The 21,458-nt window shown below is 45.8% G+C and overlaps 1 long non-coding RNA gene across 1 annotated transcript in view; it reads left to right on the top strand.

The window, feature by feature from the left end:
* Positions 1-233: 233 nt before the first annotated feature.
* The window catches only part of LOC138350682 (uncharacterized), a 515,002-nt gene continuing 493,777 nt past the window's right edge, over positions 234-21,458 (top strand). Inside the window, exon 1 of the long non-coding RNA XR_011222213.1 lies at positions 234-2,748. This is a non-coding gene — a long non-coding RNA (uncharacterized lncRNA). The remainder of the gene's footprint in view (positions 2,749-21,458) is intronic.

Consider the following 21,458-nt stretch of genomic DNA (forward strand, 5'->3'; position numbering starts at 1 on the left):
TCTACAGGTGTGGGAGGGGAGAGTTGCCAGGTGTGAGCTGCAATGTTCCCTCTCATCTACAGGTGTGGGTGGGGAGAGTTGCCAGGTGTGAGCTGCAATGTTCCCTCTCATCTACAGGTGTGGGTGGGGAGAGTTGCCAGGTGTGGGCTTCAATGTTCCCTCTCATCTACATGTGTGGGTTGGGAGAGTAGCCAGGTGTGGGCTTCAGTGTTCCCTCTCATCTACAGGTGTGGGTGTGGAGAGACTCCTGCGAGGACTTCACCGGAGGGGCGTCACTGGTGATGACCTTACGATTTGGATCTGGGACAGTGAGGACAGTGAGGACAGTGAGGACAGTGAGGACAGTGAGGACAGTGAGGACAGTGAGGACAGTGAGGACAGTGAGGAGAACAAGAAGTACCTCCAAGAGCTCGGTGCGTCGCTTAACAATTTTAATAATGTTTATATATAGTAGAGTTATGAGACCAGCCTCACGAGACCATTAATGTACAAGGACACATCTACGAGGAGCTGGTTGTTGAGACCTGCCTCACGAGACCAATAATGTACAAGGACACATCTACGAGGAGCTGGTTGTTGAGACCTGCCTCACGAGACCAATAATGTACAAGGACACATCTACGAGGAGCTGGTTGTTGAGACCAGCCTCACGAGACCAATAATGTACAAGGACACATCTACGAGGAGCTGGTTGTTGAGACCTGCCTCACGAGACCAATAATGTACAAGGACACATCTACGAGGAGCTGGTTGTTGAGACCAGCCTCACGAGACCAATAATGTACAAGGACACATCTACGAGGAGCTGGTTGTTGAGACCTGCCTCACGAGACCAATAATGTACAAGGACACATCTACGAGGAGCTGGTTGTTGAGACCAGCCTCACGAGACCAATAATGTACAAGGACACATCTACGAGGAGCTGGTTGTTGAGACCTGCCTCACGAGACCAATAATGTACAAGGACACATCTACGAGGAGCTGGTTGTTGAGACCTGCCTCACGAGACCAATAATGTACAAGGACACATCTACGAGGAGCTGGTTGTTGAGACCTGCCTCACGAGACCAATAATGTACAAGGACACATCTACGAGGAGCTGGTTGTTGAGACCTGCCTCACGAGACGAATAATGTACAAGGACACATCTACGAGGAGCTGGTTGTTGAGACCCGCCTCACGAGACCAATAATGTACAAGGACACATCTACGAGGAGCTGGTTGTTGAGACCTGCCTCACGAGACCAATAATGTACAAGGACACATCTACGAGGAGCTGGTTGTTGAGACCAGCCTCACGAGGCCAATAATGTACAAGTACACATCTACGAGGAGCTGGTTGTTGAGACCTGCCTCACGAGACCAATAATGTACAAGGACACATCTTCGAGGAGCTGGTTGTTGAGACCTGCCTCACGAGACCAATAATGTACAAGGACACATCTACGAGGAGCTGGTTGTTGAGACCAGCCTCACGAGGCCAATAATGTACAAGTACACATCTACGAGGAGCTGGTTGTTGAGACCTGCCTCACGAGACCAATAATGTACAAGGACACATCTACGAGGAGCTGGTTGTTGAGACCAGCCTCACGAGACCAATAATGTACAAGGACACATCTACGAGGAGCTGGTTGTTGAGACCTGCCTCACGAGACCAATAATGTACAAGGACACATCTACGAGGAGCAGGTTGTTGAGACCAGCCTCACGAGACCAATAATGTACAAGGACACATCTACGAGGAGCTGGTTGTTGAGACCTGCCTCACGAGACCAATAATGTACAAGGACACATCTACGAGGAGCTGGTTGTTGAGACCTGCCTCACGAGACCAATAATGTACAAGGACAAATCTACGAGGAGCTGGTTGTTGAGACCTGCCTCACGAGACCAATAATGTACAAGGACACATCTACGAGGAGCTGGTTGTTGAGACCTGCCTCACAAGACCAATAATGTACAAGGACACATCTACGAGGAGCTGGTTGTTGAGACCTGCCTCACGAGACCAATAATGTACAAGGACACATCTACGAGGAGCTGGTTGTTGAGACCTGCCTCACGAGACCAATAATGTACAAGGACACATCTACGAGGAGCTGGTTGTTGAGACCAGCCTCACGAGACCAATAATGTACAAGGACACATCTACGAGGAGCTGGTTGTTGAGACCTGCCTCACGAGACCAATAATGTACAAGGACACATCTACGAGGAGCTGGTTGTTGCTGAGAGTTTTGGTATGCTGGAGGTATGAGCGAGTTCTAGTATACTGGTGGTATGAATTAGTATTAGAATGTTAGTAGGATGAATGAGTTTTGGTATGCTGATGGTATGATTGAGTTTTTGTATGCATTGTATGAATGTATTTTAGTATGCTGGAGGTATAAATAAGCATTTGTATGCAGATTTTATTAATACGTTCAGAAATGCATATTGCATGAATAACTGATTTTGATATACTGATTTTATGAATAATTTTTGGCATGTAATTTATATATTAGCATTTTCTACACTTTATATCGATATGATTTTCTTTACTATTGTTTATTGAATCAATATCATTAGTTTTAGTTGTTTATTTTTTAAGGGATTTTAGTTATTTTGACATTTTAGGAATTTTAGGCATTGAGAATTTCTGTCTCACTTTTAGTCTGTCTTAACCTTATTATCCTCAAGATCAAGCAGGAGCATATATACACCTGTGTTATTGTAAGTTGCTTAATGTACAACTTAATACAGTAAGTTGCCTACGGTAACTTACTATAATGCATTAAGCAGTTTATTGTATATGTACTTTAATATTATCAGTATCCAATTGTAAACTTGTTCTACTACAGTAGCTAGCCTTTTTAGGAACTTTCTTTATTACAGTAAGTAGCGTACTGTACAAGTACTTTAATATAGTATGCAGTATACTGTTCAAGTAGTTTAATACAGTAAGTGTCCTTCTGCTCACTTAAATGTACAATTTCTTTAGTAAAGAAACTACCAAGAATCTGCCTTTAAAGGAGAAATTGAGTATAACCTTGGATTGTCAATGAGAAGTCTGAGAGCAATAGTACACCAAGAACTTCAACAAAATCTTGTAGATCTGAAGCAAAGTGAAATTGACACCAGTAATTCCATTTATCATCATACTATCATGCAAGAGGAGCCACACATCTATGGTTCATCCAATAAAATCAGCAGACTTCTAGATGTTACTACGGCTCGGCTTAGACTCGATTATAAGTATCTCTGGGAATTCTCATTATCTGCTGATGTAGACCTGACCAAATGTAAACTGTGTTAACAAAATTATTCGCACACCCTCCGTCACTATGTGATGGAGTGCGAAAAAATACGTGAATTCAGAGACAATTCTATAAAAATGTTCTAAAGATGAGTAAATGTTTCATTCAAAATGATCTGCTGCCAGAGATTTTGGCCAAATATCCCCAGTTTGCAAACTGTAGGTAGTAACTAAGAGTGATTGTAACCTATCCACCGCTGCCCACTGGATGGGGGGGGGGGCGGTGTGCAAGACAAACATATCAATTGTGACACTAGCTCTTCACATATGTCAGTTGCTTAATTTAGAAACTGTACTTGTGGTCGATCTCGAACCCATTGTTGATGTTACGACTTATACTGAATTTTGTAACTAGCTCATCAAGATTGTAACTTGCTTAGCTAAATGAATTGTGGGGTTCAGTCCCTGAGCCCATTATGTGCCTCTGTAACCCTTTCCACTACCACCCACAAGATGGGTATGGGGTGCATAATAAATGAACTAAACTGTACACCTCCTTTGATACTGTAAGTAGTACTGTACTACGCTTTTTATAGTTCAGTACTGCAATTATTAAAGTAAATACATGCATTATCGGAAATAAAGTAACATATAAGTTTAAACAATATAAACACTTTTATTTTCACTCATTCTCTGAGGCCTATTGTTTGGAGGTATTAACTTGCTAGTGGCTATGATATGACTTTTTCAACAGAAACAGAGTAAGACAAATCTGAGTGGTAAACGTTGTCAATGGTCCTCAGGACTCTGGCCTGAGACCTGTCTTGTTTACCGTATATATAAACCATGTTGATACAACACTCAAGTGCAACATTACCTAGTTTGCGATGATACAAAAATCTACATTGAAATAAATTAAGAAAAACATAAAATCGTTACAAGAAGACTTAGGCTTTTAAAATTTAACAAAAGATTTGCATATGCTGGTCAATACTGGCTATACTCAGTTTAATATTACTTTGGCTTTCCATTAAGTGACTGGAGAGGAAGGTCTCATTTTGATCATTTTCTCACTGATGATGACCTAACTGGTTACATCTGAGGGTATAAGACTCAGTGATTGTGACAACCTATCCTGACATTTTCCTGTCATAGACACCTTCGCTATACCTCACTATCAAACTGTTGCTCCTGACAGTGAGAACAGTAACCAACCTTAATACATTTAACCTGGGAGAAAGTCACTATTGCTAACCTGCATAAGTTTGGAGTGCCTGCTTCACGGAAAACTTTATAATATTCCATATATCAACTAATGTAACTTTCTGCATTAGTTGCAGAAAGTTGTATCATCAGTGCATCTATCCATCAGTGAAATTTCCATCAAAACAGTTTCAATGACAATTTTGGGCAATCTGTCATGTCAGTGCTAGTTAAGGAAGGGGGGAGAGAATCCTTCTAAAAAACAAATAGAGGACGTAGGCCTGGTTGGAATTGCCATGTTAAAGAATTCCAAATTACATCTGTACTCACCTAGTTGTGCTTGCGGGGGGTTCAGCTTTGGCTCATTGATCCCGCCTCTCTACTGTCAATCAACTGGTGTACAGATTCCGGAGCCTACTGGGCTCTATCATATCTACATATGAAACTGCGTATGGAGTCAGCCTCCACCACATCACTGCCTAATGCATTCCATCTGTTAAATACTCTGACACTGAAAAAGTTCTTTCTAACGTCCCTGTGGCTCATGTGGGTACTCAGTTTCCACCTGTGTCCCCTTGTTCGCGTACCACCAGTGTTGAATAGTTTATCCTTGTCTACCCGGTCGATTTCCCTGAAGATTTTGTAGGTTGTGATTATGTCTCCCCTTACTCTTCTGTCTTCCAGTGTCGTAAGGTGCATTTCCCGCAGCCTTTCCTCGTAACTCATGCCTCTTAGTTCTGGGACTGGTCTAGTGGCATACCTCTGAACTTTTTCGAGCTTCGTCTTGTGCTTGACAAGGTACGGGCTCCATGCTGGGGCCGCATACTCCAGGACTGGTCTTACATATGTGGTATACAAGATTCTGAATGATTCCTTACACAGGTTCCTGAAGGCTGTTCTGATGTTAGCCAGCCTCGCATATGCCCCAGACGTTATTTTTTTATGTGGGCTTCAGGAGACAGGTTTGGTGTGATATCAACTCCTAGATCTTTCTCTCTGTCCGTTTCATTAAGTACTTCATCTCCTATTCTCTATCATGTGTCTGGCCTCCTGTTTCCACCGCCTAGTTTCATTACTTTGCATTTACTCGGGTTGAACTTCAACAGCCATTTGTTGGACCATTCACTCAAGCTGTCTAGGCCTCCTACTATCATCCTCTGTTTAAATCCTCCTCATAATTTTTGCATCATCAGCAAACATTGAAAGAAAGGAGTCTATACTCTCTGGGAGATCATTTACATATATCAGAAACAGTATAGGTCCAAGGACTGATCCCTGCGGGACTCCACTTGTAACGTCTCGCCAATCTGAGACCTCATCCCACACATTGACTCGTTGTCTCCTGTTACTTAGGTACTCCTTTATCCAATGGAGTACCTTCCCTTTCACTCCAGCCTGCATCTCCAGCTTCTTCACTAGCCTCTTGTGTGGCACTGTATCAAAGGCTTTCTGGCACTCCAAAAATATGCAATCTGCCCACCCTTCCCTTTCTTGCCTGATTTTTGTTGCCTGGTAGAAGAATTCAAGTAATCCTGTGAGGCAGGACTTACCATCCCTGAACCCATGTTGATGCTGTGTTACAAAGTTCTTTCGCTCCAGATGTTCCACTAGCTTTCTTCGCACAATCTTCTCCATCAGCATGCATGGTATGTAGGTTACGGACACTGGTCTGTAGTTCAGTGCCTCCTGTCTATCCCCTTTCTTGTACAGTATATCGGGAATACGTTAGCTGCTTTCCAAATTTCTGGCAGTTCCCCTGTTGCTGTAACAAGAGAGCAGTACATAGTAGTACAACATGAACATCATAACAGCATGAACAAGCCACAGGCGCGGCGCCAGTCAGGCGGCGGCAGACAATGGAAAAAGTTACACCTAGGTACCAGTTAACCAGGAGGACAGGTCAGCGGTCACCGGGTCACGAGGAGATCAGAGTTGATGCCGTCATGATAATCTTCAGGGATTAACCCCTAAACATCAAATGCAAAACCCTCATGTTCAGCTGGGTAGCAAGAGATCATGCTACAGACTGTAGTGTGGGCGCAGCCCAGGAGGACGGTGTGTGTGGACTCGGGGAAGGAACATCATCTCCAGGAAAACTGTGGAACAACATACGAGTAAGTACGGCTCTCTGGTACTAGAGCACCTCATTCAGTACTCTTGGCCTCTAGTAGGGAATATAGTTAGGGAGTGTCTTATTTAATTATTTCATATAAAGTCATATATTGTTAAGTGTTATTAAATGTGTATTAATGGTCCCTTGCCTTAGTGATATTGGGCCTACCGTCCCCCTTTGCCCCAGTGACCTAGTGTTCTTAATTATTCAGTACTCCTCCCCCGTTCGTCTTCCGTGTTAAGGTGTTAGTATTGGGTGTGTCCCGCCTTATTCTTGTGTACTCTATAGTTCCCAAGTGGTCAGGATTATTCGAGTGTCTGGCCAGGATCCTTGTACCGTTCAATTGTCCCCTACACCTGTCCTGGTAGGTTATTCCATCTGCAAGACCTACGAACCTCACTCCGGTCCCCTGTCCGGTAACTCAGGGTGGTGGCAGCATCACTCGGTAACTCATACGATAGGCTGTGACTATGATTATCTCTATCTTTCTGTCTCACTCTCCCTCACTAGTGTCTCACTCTCCCTCGCCCTCACTCGCTCTCGTTCTCCCTCCCTTGCTCTCGTTCTCGCTCTGCCTCACTCTTTCTCTCTCTCTCTCTCTCTCTCTCTCTCTCTCTCTCTCTCTCTCTCTCTCTCTCTCTCTCTCTCTCTCTCTCTCTCTCTCTCTCTCTCTCTCTCTCCTCTGTTTACTGGTTTACGTCTTCGTATGACGGCCCGAGTGTTACCATCTTACATGATCGATATAGCATCTGTTATTACCATAGAACTCACTCAGGATGGACAATGGCCTGTCCCCTGTCCACATGCCCGAGGACTCGCTGGCCTACCTGTCTCCTAACAACACAACAGCAGCCGGCCAGGCCTAAGCACAACCCAACAACTCCAACCCAAATACTCTCCACCCCCAGGCCTCATCCAACGCTCGAGAGACACCAAACTCCCAGAATCACCCCGGCCCCTCCACCCCGACAAACTAGCAAACACCCAGGTCCACCATTCCTACAGTAGTCCCAGACAGGATTATACTCAAAGCCCTCACAAGCACCCTTGCCATAAGACACCCTAGACGCAATCAGCGCCTCACACACCACAGTTCCACACCCAGCAGCTCCACACACAATTGTTCTAAGAGGCTCAGGGCCAACACTAGCAGCCGAAGCTCATCCCCCTGAGGACAGGGAAAGGGCAAGCAACCCCCCTAATACTCCATCTGTGAGTGACTCTAGCACTACAGACGTGGACATCGAGAACAGTAGCGTCAACAAAGACCTCTCAATTGTACAGCAACGTGTGGAAAACCTCATCCATCCTCCTGCCGGAACCAGGAACATGATAGCTGGCCCAAAAGACCTATCCTCCACCTACACACACATCAGAAGCCAAACCGAAGTTAACAACTCTGACACTCGAGCCAAACAAACACATACGACTCACAACCAATAATGAGGATCACCATTCTTCAAGTGAATATCAGACACTACTTCAACAACAGATACCTCCTCACACTGGAGGTAGCCAGACTTAACCCAGATATTATCTTACTCAATGAAACAGCGGCTAGACAGGACCAGCACACCTCACTTTGGGGATATTCCACTAGGGAGGTCAACAGGGGGATGCACAGCGGGGTGGCAATCCTAATAAAGAGAAGGCTTTCCTACCGCCCCATCCTCATAGAAGATGACCACTTCCTTGCAATAGAATTCACCACCTCACACGGCCCCCTAATCGTCTGCACCGCATACCTACCCCCAGGACTCGCTTACCTCCCCTCTATCCCACTCAACAGGCTGCTCGACAGGACACTCCCAACTATAATTGCAGGAGACCTGAATGCCCACCACCACCAGGCCCTATTTAACGCTCCTACCAGAGCAGACCTAAAGGGCAGACAGCTCTTCAGTTTAATGCAAAACAGAGATCTCTCCTTCGAAGGCCCCCACTTCAAGACATTCTTTACTGGTACTGTGAGGAGGCTCCCCTGACATAGTACTAACCAACAGAGACTGTGACCTGTTCCACAGCAGAGTGATCCCCAGGCAAGAACGTGGGGTCGGATCACATACATGTGGTCACCACCCTCTAAGCTACCCCCCTTCCAGTTTGTGACACCTCCCAGGTGACTATGACACCTTCCTCACTGACGACCCCATCATCGAGTTTGACAACCTACCCACCCAAACAATAGACCAAGCAGTAAATACCATCCACAAAAGCATCCAGCTTGCAACTAAGGCCATCTGTGAAAGATCCACCACCAATATAAACCGACCCAAGAAATCAGAGGTAAAATGAAGGAGTACCAACGAGCCTGTCAAAGCCACTACCAAACTGGCCAGCCACCAGTGTTGTCCCTACAAACACTCAGAAGGGAAACCATAGACCTAATGCTAACTCATAAGAGCCACATATGGGGAACCCTTGTGAGATAGGCCAACCAGTACAAAAAGGAGCCAGGAGCCTTCTGGTGTAAGATCAGACAGCTCTTGGGATCGGCTAACCCCAGCCTCACCTGCCTCATACACACATTCCTGGATGAAGATGTCGAGGAACAACAGGGAAAAATAGAAGACCCACAAGAACAGGCTGACCTCATCGGTGCAGTATGGAAAAGACACTCACGGCTTCAAACAGCAGAGCTTTCAACAACATTCACTTCATCCGTGTCAACCAATGGACAACAGAAAATGCCGCCTCCCTTCTCAGCACCCCCTTGATAGACCTGACAACTCTCTTATTTTGTTATTTTTGCCACATATTTCTTATTTGATAGTTGTGATGTGCAATGTTATGCCGCATATGCATGGTATTTGCATTTTTCGAAATTAAAGAGCATTTGTCAATCGTCCGATACTTGTGGAGTTCATGTAGATCGCTGTGTAAGGCCTCAATATTATGTTCACTCCATACTTTACCATAAATCTTAGCGTCATCTTCAATTTTGATGATATGGTTTGTGATATTCTATTCTATGGCATTGATGTATATGACAAAAAGGGTTAGCCCCAAAATGGAACCTTGCGGTACTCCACTCACCACATTTCTCCAGTCAGAGATATTTCCGTTTAGGACGACACTTTGCTTTCTTCGTTTTAATCATTGTTTGATCCATTCTAGTATTCTACAATATATTCCATGTGCTTGTACTTTTCATGTCAGTCTTTCATGTGGTACATTATCAAAAGCTTTAGCAAAGTTTATGTATACTACAAGTACTGGAAGTCCTTGTCTGAATTGCTGGTAACCATTTCCTAAACCTGGAGCAGTTTGTTAGGCATGATTTATTTTTAAGAAGGCTATTGTTGTGACCCAAAGTGAAGGAGTGAATAAATTCGAAAATCTCTCTCAGAGTATGGGGCAAGGGAAGTGTGTACTCACCTAGTTGTGTTTGCGGGAGTTGTGCTCTGGCTCTTTGGTCCCGCCTCTCAACCGTCAATCAACAGGTGTACAGATTCCTGAGCCTATTGGGCTCTATCATATCTACACTTGAAACTGTGTATAGAGTCAGCCTCCACCACATCACTTCCTACGACATCATTTTGTTGCAGGTTTGTGCAGTGTTGTTATCAGTTTATACAATATTATTGCCCCAGGAACTGTGTTGAGGGTTTAAGGGACCTCTAGGATTATTCAGGGGAATTTTCAGTACATAATGAGAGCAGGCAATTGATGGGTTAATTGCCTGGCTGAGGTATGTGTGTTCACAGTATTCCTTTGCAAGCGGGTGTAAGAAGTAAAAGAGGGAGAGGGGCAGTAATATTAGTATACGTGTGTGTTGCACAACCGTGTGTTTTTATTGTGTGGGCACAGTAATTAGCGAGTTGCAGTGCTGCAACTATATGTGGGTAGTGCTGATATGTTGTTGCATGCCATTATAGTGTGACCTATGTAACGCTGGGGTTACTTTGTTTCTTTAAGTTATGTTGAGGACTTAAGGATTCAGTGAGTTAATTAAGGGGTAATTAACTGGATAAGGGGTGCACACTTAGTATTGGGGAGTGAGTGGGGGCTGTTAGGGAACAGTGTTGAGCTATAATGAGATACGTCTCGGGAGCAATTAATTGTCCATGTGACAGTTAATTGACCACTCTAGCTAATTATGTAATTAGCCTTCTCATCATGAATTCACGTAGTGGGAGAGGTTCTGTCAGAGTCTGTCAGTATTTGTGTTAACGTACTATGCTCGAGACTAATTACCTTTCAGGGGTATAGAAAGTAGTGGCTCATGTTAATTAGTGGAGTAATTAGCATTGGAGAGCTCCGGTGACTCGGTAAAGCGAGGTCATGGAGCTAGCATAAATCGTTGTATTAATCATATCCTGTCTGAGGACAGTGGATTATTGGCACATCTTGTTAATTAGGGTAATTAACTCCTTTCCCGTGAATTCACAGTGTTTGATGAGACCTGCTTAGGCAGTGCGGAGTGAGACGTATTTATGGATGGTTAATTATCGGTCCTGGTGACAGTTAATTAATGGCTCAGTAATTAGTGGGTTAATTAGGGTAATTAACACTCACTCGTAATTTTTTTGACACAGACTGTGGAGAAGCTACCAAGTTAGGGTAGGCTTAGTTAACGTAACTCAATGGGGATGTAATTAGTGGTCCGTTTGACCTTAATTGAGAATTACTCACTGAATACTTGCAAGGAGTCAAGTGTGTTGTAATATGTTGAGTTATTGTTAACAAGAGAGAGACAAGTGTTAAAGATTAACGTAGAGTATCATCATGTTGTTGTCTAGTGGGAGACAATTGTTTGTGATTACCGTGGTACTTTGTTGCTGACTGCTGCGATCAGTCAATTAACGTAATTAATCACTTCAGGCAATTTCTTTTGGTTGTTGTCTGGTGACGAGAGTAGAGTCATACTAGGGATCTGTGGAGCTGTGTCCCAGAATTCCCGCCTTGCCTGTCGGTGTATCGGGTTACAACAGGGCAACTTCTTAGTGGGAGTTGCAAAGAGTGTTCACACGGGGTTGTGATAGGGGAGAGTCACTGTTAGACATCCGCCTAGTTACGTGGGTTTCTCCTGGGAGGGCGGGAGGACCCCTGAGTTTGTGATTATAGCAGCTGTCAGGGAAACCAAGACACTATTGATTGCCTGCTTGTGTCTTTGTTTCAGTGGATCCTTCATTTGTTCAGTTAGTTCATGTTGTCAGCCCGAAGTGTCAGCAAGATGGAGCCTGCTGTCACTTCTCGAGGGGCTGTTGAATAGCTGTGTTGCAAATGCCACTTGATGTACAATAACGTAACCATTCGCTGTGGTGTAACTTAGTCTGTGATATTTTTCTTTGATTTACAATATTGCGTCATCAGTGGGCACACCTGTGTTCAGGTTAGTTCAGTATGCAGCCTCACAGCAAGGGTTGCTATTTAGCTGGTTGTTATCGTCCCACTGGAATGACATTAACGTAACGTAAACTCGGTAATGTAGTAGTTAGTCTCTTGTTATTAATAAATTGTTATGTTATAGAAAACAGTCTTTGATGTCAACCCTTCAACCATATTATTCCACCATATTTCTGCATATTATTAAATGTTGATGTGATCTTGGTAAGGCGGCTGTTCTTGGGAATTCGAATTCCAATTCATAGCGCCACTTCAAATATAAATATTTGATTGTGAGAACCCGTCGGTTACCCTTTATTAGTTTAACATCCTGTTTAACTAGGAGGAGCCAGCGGCCTATTGTGGACAGGTTTTCACCCTTGGTGGTGGAGGCCTGGCGGTTTGCTCCCGCTTTCCTTTTTCTACTGGACTCATGCTTAACTGCCGTGAGCAGACTATAAACTTGTAGTCCACCTCTTAAGGGAGGTAGGCGTAGAGAAAAATCTCACACCACGCTAAGAATGTCGTCGCAGATAGTTACCACACTAAGAATGTGGCCCCTGATAGTTTTACCACACTGAGAATGTCGCCTCAGATAGTTACCACACTAAAAATGTGGCCCAGATAGTTACCACACAAAGAATATGGCCCAGATAGTTACCATGCTAAGAATGTGGTCCCAGATAGTTACCACGCAAAAAATGTGGCCCCAGATAGTTACCACACTAAGAATGTGGCCCCAGATAGTTACCACACTAAGAATGTGGCCCCAGATAGTTACCACGCTATGAATGTGGCCCCAGATAGTTACCACACAAAGAATGTGGCCCCAGATAGTTACCACGCTAAGAATGTGGCCCCCGACAGTTACCACGCTAAGAATGTGGCCCCAGATACTTAACACGCTAAGAATGTGGCCCCCAAATAGTTACCACGCTAAGAATGTGGCCCCAGATAGTGTTACCACGCTAAGAATGTCGTCGCAGATAGTTACCACACTAAGAATGTGGCCCCTGATAGTTTTACCACACTGAGAATGTCGCCTCAGATAGTTACCACACTAAAAATCTGGCCCAGATAGTTACCACACAAAGAATATGGCCCAGATAGTTACCATGCTAAGAATGTGGTCCCAGATAGTTACCACGCAAAAAATGTGGCCCCAGATAGTTACCACACTAAGAATGTGCCCCCAGATAGTTACCACACTAAGAATGTGGCCCCAGATAGTTACCACGCAATGAATGTGGCCCCAGATAGTTACCACACAAAGAATGTGGCCCCAGATAGTTACCACGCTAAGAATGTGGCCCCCGACAGTTACCACGCTAAGAATGTGGCCCCAGATAGTTACCACGCTAAGAATGTGGCCCCCAAATAGTTACCACGCTAAGAATGTGGCCCCAGATAGTGTTACCACGCTAAGAATGTGGCCCCAGATAGTTACCACGCTATGAATGTGGCCCCAGATAGTTACCACAGTACGAATGTGGCCCCAGATAGTTACCACGCTAAGAATGTGGCCCCAGATAGTTACCACGCTAAGAATGTGGCCCCAGATAGTTACCACGCTAAGAATGTGGCCCCAGATAGTTACCACGCTAAGAATGTGGCCCCAGATAGTGTTACCACGCTAAGAATGTGACCTCCCAGATAGTTACCACACTAAGAATGTGGCCCCAGATAGTTACCACGCTAAGAATGTGGCCCCCGATAGTTACCACGCTAAGAATGTGGCCCCAGATAGTTAACACGCTAAGAATGTGGCCCCCAAATAGTTACCACGCTAAGAATGTGGCCCCAGATAGTGTTACCACGCTAAGAATGTGGCCCCAGATAGTGTTACCACGCTAAGAATGTGGCCCCAGATAGTTACCACGCTATGAATGGGGCCCCAGATAGTTACCACAGTACGAATGTGGCCCAGATAGTTACCACGCTAAAAATGTAGCCCCCGATAGTTATCACGCTAAGAATGTGGCCCCAGATAGTTACCACGCTAAGAATGTGGCCCCAGATAGTTACCACGCTAAGAATGTGGCCCCAGATAGTTACCACGCTAAAAATGTGGCCCCAGATAGTTACCACACTAAGAATGTGGCCCCTGATAGTTACCACGCTAAGAATGTGGCCCCAGATAGTTACTACGCTAAGAATGTGGCCCCAGATAGTTACCACACTAAGAATGTGGCCTCAGATAGTTACCGCGCTAAAAATGTGGCCCCAGATAGTGTTACCACACTAAGAATGTGGCCCCAGATAGTTACCACACTTAGAATGTGGCCCCAGATAGTTACCATGCTAAGAATGTGGCCCAGATAGTTACCACGCTAAGAATGTGGCCCCAGATAGTTACCGCGCTAAGAATGTGGCCCCAGATAGTTACCGCGCTAAGAATGTGGCCCCAGATAGTGTTACCACACTAAGAACGTGGCCCCAGATAGTTACCATGCTAAGAATGTGGCCCAGATAGTTACCACGCTAAGAATGTGGCCCCAGATAGTTACCACACTAAGAATGTGGCCCCAGATAGTTACCTCACTAAGAATGTGGCCCCAGATAGTTACCACACTAAGAATGTGGCCCCTGTTAGTGTTACCACACTGAGAATGTCGCCTCAGATAGTTACCACACTAAGAATGTGGCCCAGATAGTTACCACACTAAGAATGTGGCCCAGATAGTTACCATGCTAAGAATGTGGCCCCAGATAGTTACCACACTAAGAATATGGCCCCAGATAGTTACCGCGCTATGAATGTGGCCCCAGATAGTTACCACAGTACGAATGTGGCCCAGATAGTTACCACGCTAAAAATGTAGCCCCCGATAGTTATCACGCTAAGAATGTGGCCCCAGATAGTTACCACGCTAAGAATGTGGCCCCAGAGAGTTACCACGCTAAGAATGTGGCCCCAGATAGTGTTACCACGCTAAGAATGTGACCTCCCAGATAGTTACCACACTAAGAATGTGGCCCCAGATAGTTACCACGCTAAGAATGTGGCCCCAGATAGTTACCACGCTAAAAATGTGGCCCCAGATAGTTACCACACTAAGAATGTGGCCCCTGATAGTTACCACGCTAAGAATGTGGCCCCAGATAGTTACTACGCTAAGAATGTGGCCCCAGATAGTTACCACACTAAGAATGTGGCCCCAGATAGTTACCGCGCTAAGAATGTGGCCCCAGATAGTGTTACCACACTAAGAATGTGGCCCCAGATAGTTACCACACTTAGAATGTGGCCCCAGATAGTTACCATGCTAAGAATGTGGCCCAGATAGTTACCACGCTAAGAATGTGGCCCCAGATAGTTACCGCGCTAAGAATGTGGCCCCAGATAGTTACCGCGCTAAGAATGTGGCCCCAGATAGTGTTACCACACTAAGAACGTGGCCCCAGATAGTTACCATGCTAAGAATGTGGCCCAGATAGTTACCACGCTAAGAATGTGGCCCCAGATAGTTACCACACTAAGAATGTGGCCCCAGATAGTTACCTCACTAAGAATGTGGCCCCAGATAGTTACCACACTAAGAATGTGGCCCCTGTTAGTGTTACCACACTGAGAATGTCGCCTCAGATAGTTACCACACTAAGAATGTGGCCCAGATAGTTACCACACTAAGAATGTGGCCCAGATAGTTACTATGCTAAGATTGTGGCCCCAGATAGTTACCACACTAAGAATATGGCCCCAGATAGTTACCGCGCTAAGAATGTGGCCCCAGATATTTACCACGCTAAGAATGTGGCCCCAGATAGTTACCACGCTAAGAATGTGGCCCCAGATAGTGTTAACGCGCTAAGAATGTGGCCCCATATAGTTACCCCGCTAAGAATGTGGCTCCAGATAGTTACCACGCTAAGAATGTGGCCTCCAGATAGTTACCACGCAAAAAATGTGGCCCCAGATAGTTACCACGCTAAGAATGTGGCCCCAGATAGTGTTACCACACTAAGAATGTGGCCCCAGATAGTTACCACACTAAGAATGTGGCCCCAGATAGTTACCACGCTAAGAATGTGGCCCCCGACAGTTACCACGCTAAGAATGTGGCCCCAGATAGTTAACACGCAAAGAAAGTGTCCCCCAAATAGTTACCACGCTAAGAATGTGGCCCGAGATAGTGTTACCACGCTAAGAATGTGGCCCCAGATAGTGTTACCACGCTAAGAATGTGGCCCCAGATAGTTATTACGCTATGAATGTGGCCCCAGATAGTTACCACAGTACGAATGTGGCCCCAGATAGTTACTACGCTAAGAATGTGGCCCCAGATAGTTACCACGCTAAGAATGTGGCCCCAGATAGTTACCACGCTAAGAATGTGGCCCCAGATAGTTACCACGCTAAGAATGTGGCCACAGATAGTGTTACCACGCTAAGAATGTGACCTCCCAGATAGTTACCACACTAAGAATGTGGCCCCAGATAGTTACCACGCTAAGAATGTGGCCCCCGATAGTTACCACGCTAAGAATGTGGCCCCAGATAGTTAACACGCTAAGAATGTGGCCCCAGATAGTGTTACCACGCTAAGAATGTGGCCCCAGATAGTGTTACCACGCTAAGAATGTGGCCCCAGATAGTTACCACGCTATGAATGTGGCCCCAGATAGTTACCACAGTACGAATGTCGCCCCAGATAGTTACCACGCTAAGAATGTGGCCCCAGATAGTTACCACGCTAAGAATGTGGCCCCAGATAGTTACCACGCTAAGAATGTGGCCCCAGATAGTTACCACGCTAAGAATGTGGCCCCAGATAGTGTTACCACGCTAAGAATGTGAACTCCCAGATAGTTACCACACTAAGAATGTGGCCCCAGATAGTTACCACGCTAAGAATGTGGCTCCAGATAGTTACCACGCTAAAAATGTGGCCCCAGATAGTTACCACACTAAGAATGTGGCCCCTGATAGTTACCACGCTAAGAATGTGGCCCCAGATAGTTACTACGCTAAGAATGTAGCCCCAGATAGTTACCACACTAAGAATGTGGCCCCAGATAGTTACCGCGCTAAGAATGTGGCCCCAGATAGTGTTACCACACTAAGAATGTGGCCCCAGATAGTTACCACACTTAGAATGTGGTCCCAGATAGTTACCATGCTAAGAATGTGGCCCAGATAGTTACCACGCTAAGAATGTGGCCCCAGATAGTTACCGCGCTAACAATGTGGCCCCAGATAGTGTTACCACACTAAGAATGTGGCCCCAGATAGTTACCACACTTAGAATGTGGCCCCAGATAGTTACCACACTAAGAATGTGGCCCCAGATAGTTACCGCGCTAAGAATGTGGCCCCAGATAGTGTTACCACACTAAGAATGTGGCCCCAGATAGTTACCACGCTAAGAATGTGGCCCCAGATAGTTACCGCGCTAAGAATGTGGCCCCAGATAGTGTTACCACACTAAGAACGTGGCCCCAGATAGTTACCATGCTAAGAATGTGGCCCAGATAGTTACCACGCTAAGAATGTGGCCCCAGATAGTTACCACACTAAGAATGTGGCCCCAGATAGTTACCTCACTAAGAATGTGGCCCCAGATAGTTACCACACTAAGAATGTGACCCCAGATAGTTACCACACTAAGAATGTGGCCCCTGTTAGTGTTACCACACTGAGAATGTCGCCTCAGATAGTTACCACACTAAGAATGTGGCCCAGATAGTTACCACACTAAGAATGTGGCCCAGATAGTTACCATGCTAAGAATGTGGCCCCAGATAGTTACCACACTAAGAATATGGCCCCAGATAGTTAACGCGCTAAGAATGTGGCCCCAGATAGTTACCACGCTAAGAATGTGGCCCCAGATAGTTACCACGCAAAGAATGTGGCCCCAGATAGTGTTAACGCGCTAGGAATGTGGCCCCATATAGTTACCCCGCTAAGAATGTGGCTCCAGATAGTTACCACGCTAAGAATGTGGCCCCAGATAGTTACCACACTAAGAATGTGGCCCCTGATAGTTACCACGCTAAGAATGTGGCCCCAGATAGTTACTACGCTAAGAATGTAGCCCCAGAAAGTTACCACACTAAGAATGTGGCCCCAGATAGTTACCGCGCTAAGAATGTGGCCCCAGATCGTGTTACCACACTAAGAATGTGGCCCCAGATAGTTACCACACTTAGAATGTGGTCCCAGATAGTTACCATGCTAAGAATGTGGCCCAGATAGTTACCACGCTAAGAATGTGGCCCCAGATAGTTACCGCGCTAACAATGTGGCCCCAGATAGTGTTACCACACTAAGAATGTGGCCCCAGATAGTTACCACACTTAGAATGTAGCCCCAGATAGTTACCACACTAAGAATGTGGCCCCAGATAGTTACCGCGCTAAGAATGTGGCCCCAGATAGTGTTACCACACTAAGAATGTGGCCCCAGATAGTTACCACGCTATGAATGTGGCCCCAGATAGTTACCGCGCTTAGAATGTGGCCCCAGATAGTGTTACCACACTAAGAACGTGGCCCCCAGATAGTTACCATGCTAATAATGTGGCCCAAATAGTTACCACGCTAAGAATGTGGCCCCAGATAGTTACCACACTAAGAATGTGGCCCCAGATAGTTACCTCACTAAGAATGTGGCCCCAGATAGTTACCACACTAAGAATGTGACCCCAGATAGTTACCACACTAAGAATGTGGCCCCTGTTAGTGTTACCACACTGAGAATGTCGCCTCAGATAGTTACCACACTAAGAATGTGGCCCAGATAGTTACCACACCAAGGATGTGGCCCAGATAGTTACCATGCTAAGAATGTGGCCCCAGATAGTTACCACACTAAGAATATGGCCCCAGATAGTTAACGCGCTAAGAATGTGGCCCCAGATAGTTACCACGCTAAGAATGTGGCCCCAGATAGTTACCACGCTAAGAATGTGGCCCCAGATAGTGTTAACGCGCTAGGAATGTGGCCCCATATAGTTACCCCGCTAAGAATGTGGCTCCAGATAGTTACCACGCTAAGAATGTGGCCTCCAGAGAGTTACCACGCAAAAAATGTGGCCCCAGATAGTTACCACGCTAAGAATGTGGCCCCAGATAGTGTTACCACACTAAGAATGTGGCCCCAGATAGTTACCACACTTAGAATGTGGCCCCAGATAGTTACCGCGCTAAGAATGTGGCCCCAGATATTGTTACCACACTAAGAATGTGGCCCCAGATAGTTACCATGCTAAGAATGTGGCCCAGATAGTTACCACGCTAAGAATGTGGCCCCAGATATTTACCACACTAAGAATGTGGCCCCAGATAGTTACCTCACTAAGAATGTGGCCCCAGATAGTTACCACACTAAGAATGTGACCCCAGATAGTTACCACACTTGGAATGTGGCCCCTGTTAGTGTTACCACACTGAGAATGTCGCCTCAGATAGTTACCACACTAAGAATGTGGCCCAGATAGTTACCACACTAAGAATGTGGCCCAGATAGTTACCATGCTAAGAATGTGGCCCCAGATAGTTACCACACTAAGAATATGGCCCCAGATAGTTACCGCGCTAAGAATGTGGCCCCAGATAGTTACCACGCTAAGAATGTGGCCCCAGATAGTTACCACGCTAAGAATGTGGCCCCAGATAGTGTTAGCGAGCTAAGAATGTGGCCCCATATAGTTACCACGCAAAGAATGTGGCCCCAGATAGTTACCACGCTAAGAATGTGGCCCCAGATAGTGTTACCACGCTAAAAATGTGGCCCCAGATAGTTACCACGGTAAGAATGTGGCCCCAGATAGTTACCTCACTAAGAATGTGGCCCCAGATAGTTACCACACTAAGAATGTGACCCCAGATAGTTACCACACTAAGAATGTGGCCCCTGTTAGTGTTACCACACTGAGAATGTCGCCTCAGATAGTTACCACACTAAGAATGTGGCCCAGATAGTTACCACACTAAGAATGTGGCCCAGATAGTTACCATGCTAAGAATGTGGCCCCAGATAGTTACCACACTAAGAATATGGCCCCAGATAGTTACCGCGCTAGGAATGTGGCCCCAGATAGTTACCACGCTAAGAATGTGGCCCCAGATAGTGTTAACGCGCTAAGAATGTGGCCCCATATAGTTACCCCGCTAAGAATGTGGCTCCAGATAGTTACCACGCTAAGAATGTGCCTCCAGATAGTTACCACGCAAAAAATGTGGCCCCAGATAGTTACCACGCTAAGAATGTGGCCCCAGATAGTGTTACCACACTAAGAATGTGGCCCCAGATAGTTACCACACTAAGAATGAGGCCTCAGATAGTTACCACGCTAAGAATGTGGCCCCAGATAGTTAACACGCTAAGAATGTGGCCCCCAAATAGTTACCACGCTAAGAATGTGGCCCCAGATAGTGTTACCACGCTAAGAATGTGGCCCCAGATAGAGTTACCACGCTAAGAATGTGGCCCCAGATAGTTACCACGCTATGAATGTGGCCCCAGATAGTTACCACAGTACGAATGTGGCCCCAGATAGTTACTACGCTACGAATGTGGCCCAGATAGTTACCACGCTAAGAATGTGGCCCCAGATAGTTACCACGCTAAGAATGTGGCCCCAGATAGTTACCACGCTAAGAATGTGGCCCCAGATAGTGTTACCACGCTAAGAATGTGACCTCCCAGATAGTTACCACACTAAGAATGTGGCCCCAGATAGTTACCACGCTAAGAATGTGGCCCCCGATAGTTACCACGCTAAGAATGTGGCCCCAGATAGTTAACACGCTAAGAATGTGGCCCCAGATAGTGTTACCACGCTAAGAATGTGGCCCCAGATAGTGTTACCACGCTAAGAATGTGGCCCCAGATAGTTACCACGCTATGAATGTGGCCCCAGATAGTTACCACAGTACGAATGTGGCCCCAGATAGTTACCACGCTAAGAATGTGGCCCCAGATAGTTACCACGCTAAGAATGTGGCCCCAGATAGTGTTACCACGCTAAGAATGTGACCTCCCAGATAGTTACCACACTAAGAATGTGGCCCCAGATAGTTACCATGCTAAGAATGTGGCCCCAGATAGTTACCACGCTAAAAATGTGGCCCCAGATAGTTACCACACTAAGAATGTGGCCCCTGATAGTTACCACGCTAAGAATGTTGCCCCAGATAGTTACTACGCTAAGAATGTGGCCCCAGATAGTTACCACACTAAGAATGTGGCCCCAGATAGTTACCGCGCTAAGAATGTGGCCACAGATAGTGTTACCACACTAAGAATGTGGCCCCAGATAGTTACCACACTTAGAATGTGGCCCCAGATAGTTACCATGCTAAGAATGTGGCCCAGATAGTTACCACGCTAAGAATGTGGCCCCAGATAGTTACCGCGCTAAGAATGTGGCCCCAGATAGCGTTACCACACTAAGAATGTGGCCCGAGATAGTTACCACACTTAGAATGTGGCCCCAGATAGTTACCACACTAAGAATGTGGCCCAGATAGTTACCACGCTAAGAATGTGGCCCCAGATAGTTACCGCGCTAAGAATGTGGCCCCAGATAGCGTTACCACACTAAGAATGTGGCCCGAGATAGTTACCAC

This window comes from Procambarus clarkii, chromosome 46 (assembly GCF_040958095.1).
Source record: "Procambarus clarkii isolate CNS0578487 chromosome 46, FALCON_Pclarkii_2.0, whole genome shotgun sequence".
NCBI lineage: Eukaryota > Metazoa > Arthropoda > Malacostraca > Decapoda > Cambaridae > Procambarus > Procambarus clarkii.